General features: G+C 47.1%; 1 protein-coding gene across 3 annotated transcripts in view; it reads right to left on the bottom strand.

The window, feature by feature from the left end:
* Positions 1-9,890, bottom strand: part of NAB1 (NGFI-A binding protein 1) — a 50,251-nt gene extending 40,361 nt beyond the window's left edge. For 2 of the 3 annotated variants that reach the window (XM_044427087.1, XM_044427085.1), the window contains exon 1: positions 9,638-9,769. The gene's annotated coding sequence lies outside the window, so the exon portion shown is untranslated. Of the gene's footprint in view, positions 1-9,637 lie in introns of all 3 variants that reach the window. The other variant, XM_044427086.1, reaches the window with a different exon arrangement.
* Between the last annotated feature and the right edge of the window lie 2,742 nt (positions 9,891-12,632).

Below are 12,632 nucleotides of genomic sequence, written 5' to 3' on the forward strand. Positions count from 1 at the left end.
GATCACATCTTTACTGGACCTACAACTGAGAAATGGAAGAAAAGACTGGGTTATGAGGGATCTGTGGTACAGTGTTGGGATATGCTCTCAGCCACGAAATCAAAGTAGAAGGGTACAAAATAAAGCACTTTTAAATCCTATTTAACTATTGCCCTTCTGAGTGCGAACTGGACCCTACCTCTTCTTATATGAATTGGTCTCAAAGGGCCCCAGGTTCTCCTTACATGAGAAAAATAAAATTACAGTAAGGATATATATGTGCTTTCCCAGCTGTAATCCCATGCCTGCTTGATACCGTATTTCTCTCCCTCAGTTTTATCCTTGAGGAAAAAGTGCAAAGCCTTTCTGGAAAGGCATTCAGGCAAGTTGCTGGGATGTTCCAAAATGTTGTTCATTTGCTTTTCCTAGTGCCACTATAATGAATTTGTATAGTTTCTTGCTTGATTCCTTTATTTTTTATATGTTTTTTATGTAATCTGAGAAATAAGAAATGGTAGAGCGTATACATTTTTTAAAAATGTATCACAATAGATACAACTTAAGCATCTCTTTTTCTGTTGAAGTCAATGGGACTTTAAAAGTGCTCAGCTATGCAACTCAAAACATATTTACTCAAATGCAAGCATTAATAAAGTTAGAACTGTTTACTAAAAAGCAAGTCTGGATAGGATTATGGCTCAAATTACTGTCCCGCACAAACAAATTTATAAGCCAAAGGGTACATGCTGGGGTGACCAAAGTGGATGAGCCACATGCGGCTTTCTGGATTTATTGTGCCGCTTGCAGGGGGGCCGAAATGCGTCAATGTGCAATTCTGCTTGAGGCCAACGGAACAGGAGCAAATGGGAACAGTTTCCAGCAAGGCAGCTATGCTAACCAAAGCACCATTGTTCTCCAATCCTCAATCAGCCACGGGACCATCTGTGATTGGCCAATCGGGGTGCCAGCCTGGGCCAATGGGTGCGAGGTGTGCATGAGGGACGGACAAAATTACCAGGCTGGCTTAGAGCCAAAATGAGGCTTGCTGCTACTGTGGCAGGTCCTTTGCTCAGTGTCACCTTTGTAGAGGCTGTTACAAGAATGGTACAGACCAAGGTGGACCATGGTGGGACTGGCAGAGCCTAGAAAGGCAAGGGTTTGCTTCTTAGGGGTGTGTTTCAAAACAGCCAGGAGCCTCCACAGAGGCGGTTTGGACGATGTCATCTGGCTTCAACCTACCTCAGAGGGTTGTTGTGAAGCTAAAATGGCAGCTTGCTGTTCATGTGTAGCATCTGGAGCTACTGGTTTGAAAAGGGCAACACAACTGTAACCTATAAGTGGTAAAGAGCCTCTTCTTAGGAGACAAGCTGATTGGGTGTCTTGTTATTCCTTGGCTTGGGGAAAGGGTTGTTGCGGGTAGTATTTCTGCAGCAAGTAAACCTTTGTGTCTTATCTGCAAAGTGTGACTTGTAGCAATGTCTGTTTGGTCATAATAAATACTAAAAAAATAAATATTTACTGGCCTTAGAATAGAAATGAGTAAGTGTTGCTGCAAGATACCAGGTAATGTCCATTGTGGCCTTCAGAGCAAATGGGACTCCCAATGCAATGAGGGAGGGGTCTGCAACCCATCACATGCCCCTCTGTGCTCCACTGTTCAACTTGCAGCTGCAATCCTGTGTGTCATGAGCTGAGGTTCCTCCTTCAAACAATCACCAGCCACGGACCATTTCCCTTGATTGCTCCCAAGTACAGAATGGACCTCTGAGCCTTCACAGAGTGGTTTCTTGAACCTGATCTAGTGTTTTCTTCCAGGAGCTCTGCTTAGAAACATGCCTGGGCCCCAGCCGCCAGGGAGGGGCTCTCTGAAGACAGGCACGCCTCCTGCCCACGTGCTGCTCATTCAGTTGGGCCTCCCCCTCTGCCGGCGCCTCGCCCTGGACCCTGGGGTCGATAGCAGGGGCATGGCCTGGGCCCAAGAACTCCTTGTCCTCAGAGACCCCCTCCCCCCACCGGCTGCACATCTTGGCCATTCCCAGGAACTGCCTGGCTCAACAAGTCCTGGCCTTTAGATCATGGGTCCTCACACTACAGCCCGCGGGATGGATCCGGCCCACCATGCCCATTCATCCAGCCCGTGCTGCCTCCCTCCGCCTGCGCATGTGCTCGCTGCGCAGGCGAGAGGCAGTGGCTCGCTCGCTCGGAGATGGTTTTGGACTCGGTGGGAGATCTCCCAGCGAGTCCGAAACCATCTCCGAGCGAGCGAGCTGCCGCTGCCTGCCTCCTAGGCACACGCGCGCTCGCCGCTGCCTTGCAGCATGGGCTAGAGGCGGTGGCTTGCTCACTCGGAGATGGTTTTGGACTCTCTGGGAGATCTCCGAGTGAGCGAGCAAGTGAGCCGCCACCTCGCACACACCCGATGGTGCCTCACTGGCCCGTGCGCCCAGGGTCCCCCCCCCCGCACCAGTAGCTGCCGCCTTTCAACTGGCACCCTATTGAAAAAGTTTGAGGATCCCTGCTTTAGATAATCACCTCTTCCTCCTGCATCTCAGAAGGAGGCTCACCCGGCTCATCCTCCCCAACCTCACTGAAATATTTCACTTTCCAATTCCCAATCATCTGGAATACAGCCAGCAGTCGGTGGGAACAATTGCCCAGGACCATTATCCTTCTTGCTCCCAACTTCATGTGGCCTGACTTGGAAGCAGGTCTGTGGAAATCTAGAGTAAACCTGCATATACTTGCACTGTAAGTCTGCCATCTTATAAGTTCAATCCTGTGTGTTTAGATAGGAAAAAAAAGTCCTACAAATCCTAGCATGATCCAGCCATGCAGGCTAGGAAATCCTGGAAGGGGTATGGCTTTTTCTCCCAAATGATGCACAGGATTGCATCCTAGAAATACTTATTTGAAGCAAGCTTGCTCGCGGTTAGTGAGGAATACTTCTGATTAGGACAGGACTGGGACTTCAATATGCCAGCAAGTGCCAGAAATGCAACACAGAGGGATTTTAAAAGGCCCGTATCACACACATTTGTATTACATTAAAATGTTTTATGCTGTACGCGCATACACAAATAACCTGCCAAGACCAACCACTAGTGTTCCATTCATAACACCAAGGCTGCCTCCCTGGAAGCCAGGAAAAGGTAAAAGGGAACAATGCAGCAGGATGGCCAGATTGCCTCAGGCAATTCCGTGCAAGCAGAAGAGCGCCCTGCAAGGAGAGGGGGAAAGAACTCCTGTGCAGACAGTACATGGGAAGCCCCAAATGACCACTGTTCTATTCAACCTGAGCAGCAACCAATGCCCTCCCCAACCTTAAATCCTCCAGATGTGCTGGACTGCAACTGTTAAAATGGGCCACGCTGGCTGGAAGTTGCAGAAGTTGAAATCCAACACATGTGGATTCCAACACAGCTGGAACACACCAGGCTGGGGAAGGCCAGCTTATAGCTTCTTTCTCCCCGATCTAAAGCAGCAAGCTTCTTTTTATTTGAGGATGTTCAAATACCTCTAACACACATATTTTCAAAGGACTGATTGACCACTCTGGTGTATGACCTACAACTCATAAAGGACTGATTCAGACCACCAAGCAGCTACGTGGAATGACAAATCATGAAGCCATTCATCAGGTGGAACTTCAGATTGTGACCATGCCACCAGAGACCTGCAGGAGAAGTGGCTTCGAAAGTCCAGAATTTGCATGCATGCATGAGCTGTTGTTCAAGCCCAAGAAGCAAAGCAAGTCCAAAAGACCCACTTTTAGCCATGCTCCCCACACCACAGGACTCCTCCCAGTCTCATTTGCTGCATGAAAGCCTTGAGGGTGTAGGCTTTCGACTGCAAGGGCTCCCTTGGATTCAGGAAAAGTGATCAAGCAGGTTTCCAGGTCCTAGGGAAGCTTCCATGTGCAGAAACCTACATGCCAAGGCTTTCCCATCTCACATATCCATGCGAATGCACGAGCAGAGCTCTTTACCCACCAGGGACATGGCTAACAGTGCAATCCTACAGCTCCTTTCAACATGCTTTGCCCTTTCATTCAGGAAGTAACCTGAATAACTCCTCTTTCAAGAGCAAAACATTTGACCTCTTTTTAAAAACTCCCCCAAGAAGGTGAAAAATTGAGGGCTTAAAGCCAGAGTCAATGACAAAAAACAATGAACAGACAAATACTAGCACACACGTTTATCTTCCCAAGAATCAGAAAGAGTTGCCTTAACTCTGAAGGTATAACATCGCTTAATAACTGTGAGAACAGAAAGGGGAAAGCAAAAGGAATATTTAATGCATTTTAAGGTAGATTTCTCAAGATAGAGAAACTTAGTTGCCCCCATCTGACGCGCCATTTTATGTATTATTCTCCTTGACCGTGTTTCTTGACTATTCTTTGTGCAGCTTTCATTTTGTGCTATTTTATATACTAAAGGTACAATCATATGCATGTTTAGACTAAAAAAACGCATCCAGTTCCCAGCTTGCCCCATCCACCAAGGTTGCTGAGGCATGCTAGCAATGGCAGGCTTTTTTCTTGCCTAAGCGTGCATAGGATGGTGCCCAAATTTATTTATATTAGTTTTCTAGTAAGGTGACAGCCTGAAGGAGGTATAAATCCCTTTGGTCAATTTCTAAGTTAAAAGCATTTTCTAAAGAATATACGTGTGCGGTGGAGAACAAGAATGTAGCGTAAGAACATTCTCCTTTTTTCCCCACACTACCACCAGTAGTAGTAGATTTAACTGCAACATCCCATAACCTACCTTTCAGGGTTGTTGTAACCATTCCAAACACACACGCGTGCACACACAATGTGCTTTCATACTCAGACACAAGCCCCACTGAATTCAGTGGGGAGCAATCCCAGGTGAACAGGTACAGGATGACTGTGTAAGAAAGCTATATAAACAGTACACAGTACAATCAGCTGTGCTTAAACTGCAAAATGAGAAGCACGCCACGGATTTTCCCAATAAGCGTATCTAAATCAACATCTCGAGATGTACAATGGAAAAAGCATCCCTCTCTACCCATGGCAGATGAAGCGGATTGAAGGTTCTTGCAGGGTATGTGTGAAGGTTATAGGGAGGAGGCGTTTCTGCTGTGATGTTGTTCATGTGGGCGAAGTCATATAGAGAAGGAGAAGTCTTGGCGTGGGCTGCAAGGGTGGGATGAATATGCATTAATCAGTTATTCCCAAGGCTGTCATAGTGGCAAATGAGACTATGAACAAATATGTTTGCCTAAAGAGGTGCCGAATGAAATTCTGAGCAATCAAAATTTCGCAACCGATCTTGGGGATGCAGTGCAGAGAGAAAATACCAGGGATTTAAATCATCACTTTTAAAAGGCATTCTTTGCACCCTCACCTGCTGCCCAAATCAAGGTGAAATGAACCACTAGCCCCTTTTTGCACATTTCAGCTGCAAAACTTTTGCATCATTTGGGTGTTTTCTCATGAGATTTGAATCAGCTTTTCCTTCAATTCAGCTGTAATATGAATATCCGGGGGGGGGGGCGGGGGGAGAAAGAGAGGAAGGAGGACAGAGAACGGTTTTAAAATTTTTTTCCATGTTTGCACAGATGTCAGTTGACTTACTAATCTCCCACTTCCATTTTAATTTGGCTAACTTCTCTTTCTTTCCTTTTCCATACAGCTAAGAACCCAGTGCATGAATTTAGTGGAAGTCAAGCTGCATGGAATGAAGCTAAGCAAGCAAACATGACCAAAGAGCAGAAGCCCCATTTATGCAAAAGTTCAGATAGTTCAACAGAAGATTAATTTAGAACAGTGGCATAATTTTTCAAGCTTTCTTTAGGATTCAGGCATTCACAAATGTGTACTAGTTGCATCATGAAACTAAAGCAATGTTTTTGCAGCTCCTTGGAATTTAGTATGGAAATTTTGTATGTAGAAGTGGCTAGCTGCCTATAAAAAGCAATGTGCATATTGGGATTCAGGTTGTAAAAAATAGTATCACCCCCATTGCCACCTAGGTCTAAGTATGTGCCCAGATCAGACTATCATCTCCTATAAAACAAACAACAGATCTATGAAGAAAATATTCCCCAAAACTCTTCCAAGCATTTTCCGCTTCTACAGAATATTTGGTAAACTAGTTAAAAAAGATTATGGCTGCAATCCAATGCACATTTACCTGGGGATAAGCTTCACTTACAGTGAGATTCACTTCTGAATAAACATACCTAGGATTGTATGATTATATACTTAGTGTTCACTATGTTTCCCACAACACTTGACCACATATTTTGAAAGGCCCTGTATCCTTCTGCAGCCTAGTATTCCAGTACTGAACACTGCAAGAGTTGGCTATTTATTCTAAGTTCTTTTAAGTACTATATTTGACAGGAGCATTGACAACTGGTTATACATATAGATGCTAAACTCATTTTGCTCTGGTAGCAGTCCTCAACTACCGTATTTTTCGCTGTATAAGATGCACCTGACCATAAGACGCACCTAGTTTTTAGAGGAGGGATCCATGGAAAGCTTCCTGATAATCACAGGCACATTCCCCATCACTTCCCCATGGGCTTCATTAAAAGACGGGTTGCCATTTGAAAACACACACCGACCTGTGATTAACAGCTCTCACCTGCGCCGGAGGAAGGGGGCGGAGCAGGGCGCGCCGAGTGTGTGCCAGCCAGGTGTGGTGCAGCCAGGCCAGCAGCGTGCCAGCAGTAGTCTTCCGGGCGGCACGGTGACAGGTCTTCCCGGGCGGTGGGGGTGAGCAATCCGTCTCTCCGTGCGGCCGGCGGGTTAAAGCCCACGGCTCCTCCTCCTCCGCACCACTCCCCCTGAGCAGCACAGCTCTCACCTGCGCCAGAGGGGGGAGGCGGAACAGGGCGCACCAAGTGCGTGCCAGCCAGGTGGTGCCACATGGTGCAGCCAGGCCAGCAGCATGCCGGCGGTGGTCTTCCGGGTGGTGTGGCGGCGGCAGGTCTTCCCAGGCAGTGAGGGTGAGCAGTCCGTCTCTCCGTGCGGCCGGCGGGTTAAAGCCCACGGCTCCTCCTCCTCCGCACCGCTCCCCCTGAGCGGCACAGCTCTCACCTGCACCGGGGGGGTGGAGCCAGCCAGGTGGTGCCACGTGGTGCAGGTGGGCCGGCAGCGTCCCAGATGTCGGGCACACACACATTCACTCTATAAGACGCACAGGCATTTCCCCTTACTTTTGAGGGGGACAAAAGTGCGTCTTATAGAGCGAAAAATATGGTACATCTAATGTACATAGCATCCATACAGAGCATTGGTATTGCATCTTCTTAAGAAACTCTAACATCTGTGGATCTATTTCCAGATTTAGAGCCAGAGTACTAATCACACAGTATTTCATTTAATCCACTCAATTAAGAAATATTTTCATTTGCCCCCACTCATCTAGATAGAACTCTTTGTTTTCTGTTTTTTCAGAATAACAAACTATATCACAGAAGGAACAATTGTCTTGCAAAGTATGCAATTAATTTGAGGATGAAATGGCATTTAAGATGTATTGATGATTTACTAGAGATGTTCCATCACTCATCACCCTCCCTCATGACAGTCTGCCAACTATGCAATATTATATTTTGAAGCACAATATGAACAGTAACTCTTCAACATTACTAAGATAATTTAAAAACAAAGATAGCTGCAATGATCAATGAGGGGGGAAATATCCAAACCCGGGGGGTGGGCAGGCGGGTGGAGGGGTGGGAGGGCTTCATAATTAGGCAATCTCTTTATTAAAACCAAGCAAAATGCCACGAAAGACTGTGTAAGCTTTCGAGAGCTTCTTCATCATCACTAGTCAGAGGCGGTGTGGGAGGGGGGGAAGAAGCTGCAGAGGAAATTTGGCTGCCATCCTATACACACATAAATTCCACTTGGACTCAGTGGAGCTTACTTCCGAGTAAACATGTTTAAGAGTGTACTGTTAGTCTTTCACCAACACTTCACAAGTATTAGACGCAGGCTGGTAAAAAATACAAGCACCATCTTAACATATGCAGGTGCTTTCACGATACTGTAAAATAAAATTACACACACTCTAAAATCCTAGTATGGAAGGGGGGGGCAGTGAGAGTGAGTGTATAAGTGAGCAAAGGGGAGGGAGAATCCGAACCCTCCCATTCAAAAATATTAAACTAGCGTTGGTTTTCAATTAGGGTGTGCCTGTGCAAGAACACATGGTGTATTACCACACACGCACGAGCATATGTTTGTATGTTAAACTGGAAAAAACCAAATGAAAGAAATCTATTTGATAACTAAATTACAAAGGTGATCTCCATAGGAGAGGCTGTTGGGAAGATGAGCGTCTTGGAGCCAACCCTTCCTTCAAAAACATGGTTAGACAGATTTGCCCAAACAGAACACCTAACAAAATTAAACTTCTCAACACGTAAGAAGTTCGAAATCATCAACGCATTAAGCTCTAAACCTGATCTGCAACCAAAGGTAAAGAAAACAGAGTAAAATCTCCACCCATCGTAGTGTTTGGGTTGTATTCCCATCTCACTTCCCCCACCACCAACTTTTAGCCTAGACAATGCAAGGATGTTTCAGTACTTTCCCTCCTACGCCCTCACCCTTTTTTGCACTGGATTTCGCTGGGAATCGTCCACACGCCACCCACACACGCGCACGAATCCGCCCTCTCCTTCCGGCAATCTACAGCAGCAGGAACAAACTGCACAGCATCAGCTCTGAAAACACCCTGCGGGGTAGGGAATACCACCGCTTCCAAACTCTGTCTCCCCCACCCCACGCTAGACGGGGTTTACTCAGAGTTAAACCTCGTTGACTCCAATGGGACTTACCCCATGTAACTGTGCATTGCACTTTTCCATTACGTGTCCTGCACTAAAGAATTTCATCCATCCCATCTACAATACCCGGTTTTCCAGATTCAAACATGTATTTTTAACACGACTGTTGTGTGTTATGGTGCACGAATCATACAAGTTACAGAAGTGTAACTAAAAGCCAGTGCGAAAGGTTTACATTCCTAAACCCCGCTCATTCCAGATTAGGTTGCAATCTTACATACACTTTCCTGGAAGCACTCATCCATCGCACCCAGCGAGGCTTACTTCCGAGTAGACACGCCTATGATCGCCCTGTTGATCCGACATAGGTCTGATGGGGGTACAAGGACTTTTCTAAACCTTTCTTGACGCGACTTGAGCGACGGTTCTTTAATTGCTTATTCCCAAGTAACCCATTTACGTCAAGCGCGTACAAATCAAAACCGGTTGAACAGTTTTAGGACAGTACCCACAAAAAACAAACAAACAAACCTGTTTCGCGAGGTTAGGTCACAGCTAAGAACCTTTAAAGCCCTATTCCATGCATACCGACTACTCAGTAAAACTGATTCTGCCTTCGAGTTTCATAGCGCTTACTTCTTTTCTTGCTAGGTCAGCATACACAAGACCTCAGCCTTTACAATGGCGCGAAATCAGAAAATGTTTGCAGCCGCGCAGAGCGCGCGATCCGCGAAAAGACAGAAGGTCAAAAGAACCCGAGACGCGTTCTTTACTTTTTCGCACGGTCCCATGCTCACGCGCTTTCGGAGCCCAGCGTGCAAAGATGCGGCGGCAACTTCGGCTTATCCACGCGCAAACGCCGGCCACGAGGGTCTCTACTTACTTCTTCGCAGGACGCCGCCGCTGCTCTCGCTGCTTGCCCGGGTCCTTCCGTGGCCGCCGGGCGCGGATGTTGTCCGGAAGTTATGGCCAGTGTCCCCCTCGCCTGCGGCCAGCCTTCTCCCTTCCCATCAGTGGGCGAGCTGGCTTCCGCCTCCCAGACTCCGCTCTGGCCAGCGGCCCCCGAGAGCGGCTCCGGCAGTGGCGGCAGCGGCTGCTGTTGCAAGGCTGCAGGGAGGGAGCGGCGGCGGTAGCAGCCTCCTCCTCCTCCTCCTCCGCCACCGCCGCCTCCTCCTCCTCCTCCCCCCCTTCTCCTCTGCCCGCACATCCAGGGCCCCCCTCCCGCGCTGTCACATGGGGAGATTCCGCTCTCGCTCCCTCCTGCGCCGCGCTCCTGCTCCTCCCTCCCACACGCGGCCGCGTGACGCAGATCCTGGCGTGGGCGGCGCGAAGGCGGCGGCGGCTCCGAGCTCGGCGGCCGCCACCGTCTGGAATGGCGCGCAGCGGCGTGCAAGGGAATGCCCGCCGGCGGGGCCGGGAGAGCGCGGAAAGGGGAAACAAAGCGCGAGGGAGCGCCCGCACAGGCTGCACCCGCGGGACGGGCCTGGATGGAGGAGGAGCTGCCGCCGCCGCCGCCTCTGCCCTCTCCTCCGTCCCCGCTCCCCGCCCTTTCCTTCCAGGGCAGCAACCCGACCCGCGTCGCTGAAGTGCGGCGCGGGGCTGTCTTGGGTGGGACATTTTGGGAGGCTTCCATTCATAGGGGGCCGTAAATCAGAGACGACTTGAGTGCCCACGACGACCACCGCAGGTTCTCAGAGGAGTTCTGTCGTGGGACGAGGCCCCTTTTCTCTCACCCCGGGAGCAAAATGCCATAATGCAAACGAATGCATTCCAAAATAGCTGAATGTAAGCCCCCATTCACAGCGATGGGTGTGCTTTTAAGGGTTAGGACTGCGCTTGGAGATTACCCAGGCCCGTGTTGTCGTTCTTGCAAGTTTCCACAGCGCCGAGCTGTCCCCTGGACTTGCCCGCAGCATCCCTACCCCTGTCGAACTTCATGGAGGCTTATAGAATCCTAGAATAGTCGAGTTGGAAGGGCTGAAGAGGGCCATCGGGTACAACCCCCTGCTGGTGCAGGACAAGTTACACCATCCGACTCGGAAGGTGTAATTTACGCAGGACCTTTGGGGAGAGTTGCCGATTGACGCTTCCCCGCGTTTCTTCCGTTTGTGCGCTAGTCAGCGCACGTCTAGACATGCCTACTCAGAAGTAAATTCTGATTTTAGTGAGGCTTACTCGCAGCTTAGTGCGCTGGGGACTGCAGTCGAGACTTTCTTTCCCTTTGTGTTGCTCCCCGCCTGTTTGCCTCCTGGACTCAATATGGCATTTCGAAGGCATGCCTGATAGGTTGCCGGTGCCAACCTCGTGCCTTTCAAATGTTTCGGAGTTCAGTGCTCATTAGCCCCATCACCTGCGTTTAAGAATGCCGGGAAGTGTATTCCAAAACACTGGGCGCCCCCACTTTGGAGAAGGCTGGATGTGCTCAGTTGGGATCCAAGGTGCAACCCAGCCTTATTAATGTACATTGAACTATTCCAATGAGATTTACCTTTAAGTATGAACACAAGATTTAGCCACCCCTTCGGTACTTGCACAATTCCAAAACCACACCAAACACAGCAAGTTTGGAAGATTTTCCTTAGTTCTGTTTCCTGTTAGTATCAAGAGTTGTGAATATTTTCACATTAATTTTTTACATTCACTTTTTGAAGTATTCCACGTTCTTTTAATTGCCACACTGGCTCTTCCCCCTCCTATATCCAAATTTTGCCTCTTGCCAACATTCCAGTATTTTATCTAGCCCATTTCAAATATTCATTACTGTCCAATTAAATTATAATTCTCTTAGGGGGAAAAAGAAGAAACTAGCCAAATATCTGGGAAATGCCCCTCCTCTGTTTTTTCCTTTTTGAGAAGGGATACTCTTTAGATTGATTGAATTAATTATAAAAGATTTCTGTTGGAAAATATGTTAGGGAATGTCTTTCTAAATAAGCAATGTGATCTCTCATTTATATTGGTCACTGTGGATTTGTGTCTTCTTAAGTTCTTTTTGAAATGCATCCAGCCTCTCCAAGGAGCAGAAGGGCCAGAGGTAATTTAATATACACATATTTTAAACTAAATGATTTTAACTGATTTTGCTGAGATTTAAAGTTGTAATCATGTACACACTTATCTGGAAGCAAAACCCATTGAACTCAGTGTTTCTTTCTTTTGGGTAAATATTAAAATTGCACTGTAACAGAGTAATTCAAAAATGGCCATTCTGCCATGGTTGGAGCTTGATCCCAACATATAGAAATAAATCCCAATGAATTCCATGACATGTACTCCCAGACTGCAGCACTGCTTGAATAAACTGGCTTCTATTGTAGTGTTTAATTCACCCGCTTCGTGGTAAATTGAATTGAAATCATTGAAACATCCAGGAATTAAATTCTGTGGTTTGTTAACTGGTTTGTTAAAGGCAACAACCTTCAAATGTCAAGAGAAGTAATACAGAATTTATATCGAAATAATAATGGATAAAATTGTAGAGAATGTTTATTATATTTATTTATATTGTTATAAATACAGTAATAAAATGCATGTTTGTCTCTTTGGGTCACCATAGCTCCAAGACTTAGACACCTGATACTTAGTATGCACACAGAAGGCTATTTGGAGTATGCACATTAGGGATATTTGTGTTTTTGTGCATCAATTGTGTAATTAATTTAAATATGCCCAGGTGACTAAAACCTGAAGTGCTGACTTCAGCCACTAGGTGACATAGTTCCATAACCCATAGCTTTGCACTCCATATAGTCTGGAACCACTGGACAGTTGTCTAAGGGGGGCAGAGTTATAAGGCCGGTTTAATTTAACAAGAGATAATGGGGATTGAATGTGAAACGTGTGCTGTTTCCAAGTTGTAGCTCCAAATCCTCCTTGAA

Source organism: Varanus komodoensis, unplaced genomic scaffold (genome assembly GCF_004798865.1).
Source record: "Varanus komodoensis strain SLA01 unplaced genomic scaffold, ASM479886v1 scaffold18_1, whole genome shotgun sequence".
In the NCBI taxonomy this organism is placed as follows: domain Eukaryota; kingdom Metazoa; phylum Chordata; class Lepidosauria; order Squamata; family Varanidae; genus Varanus; species Varanus komodoensis.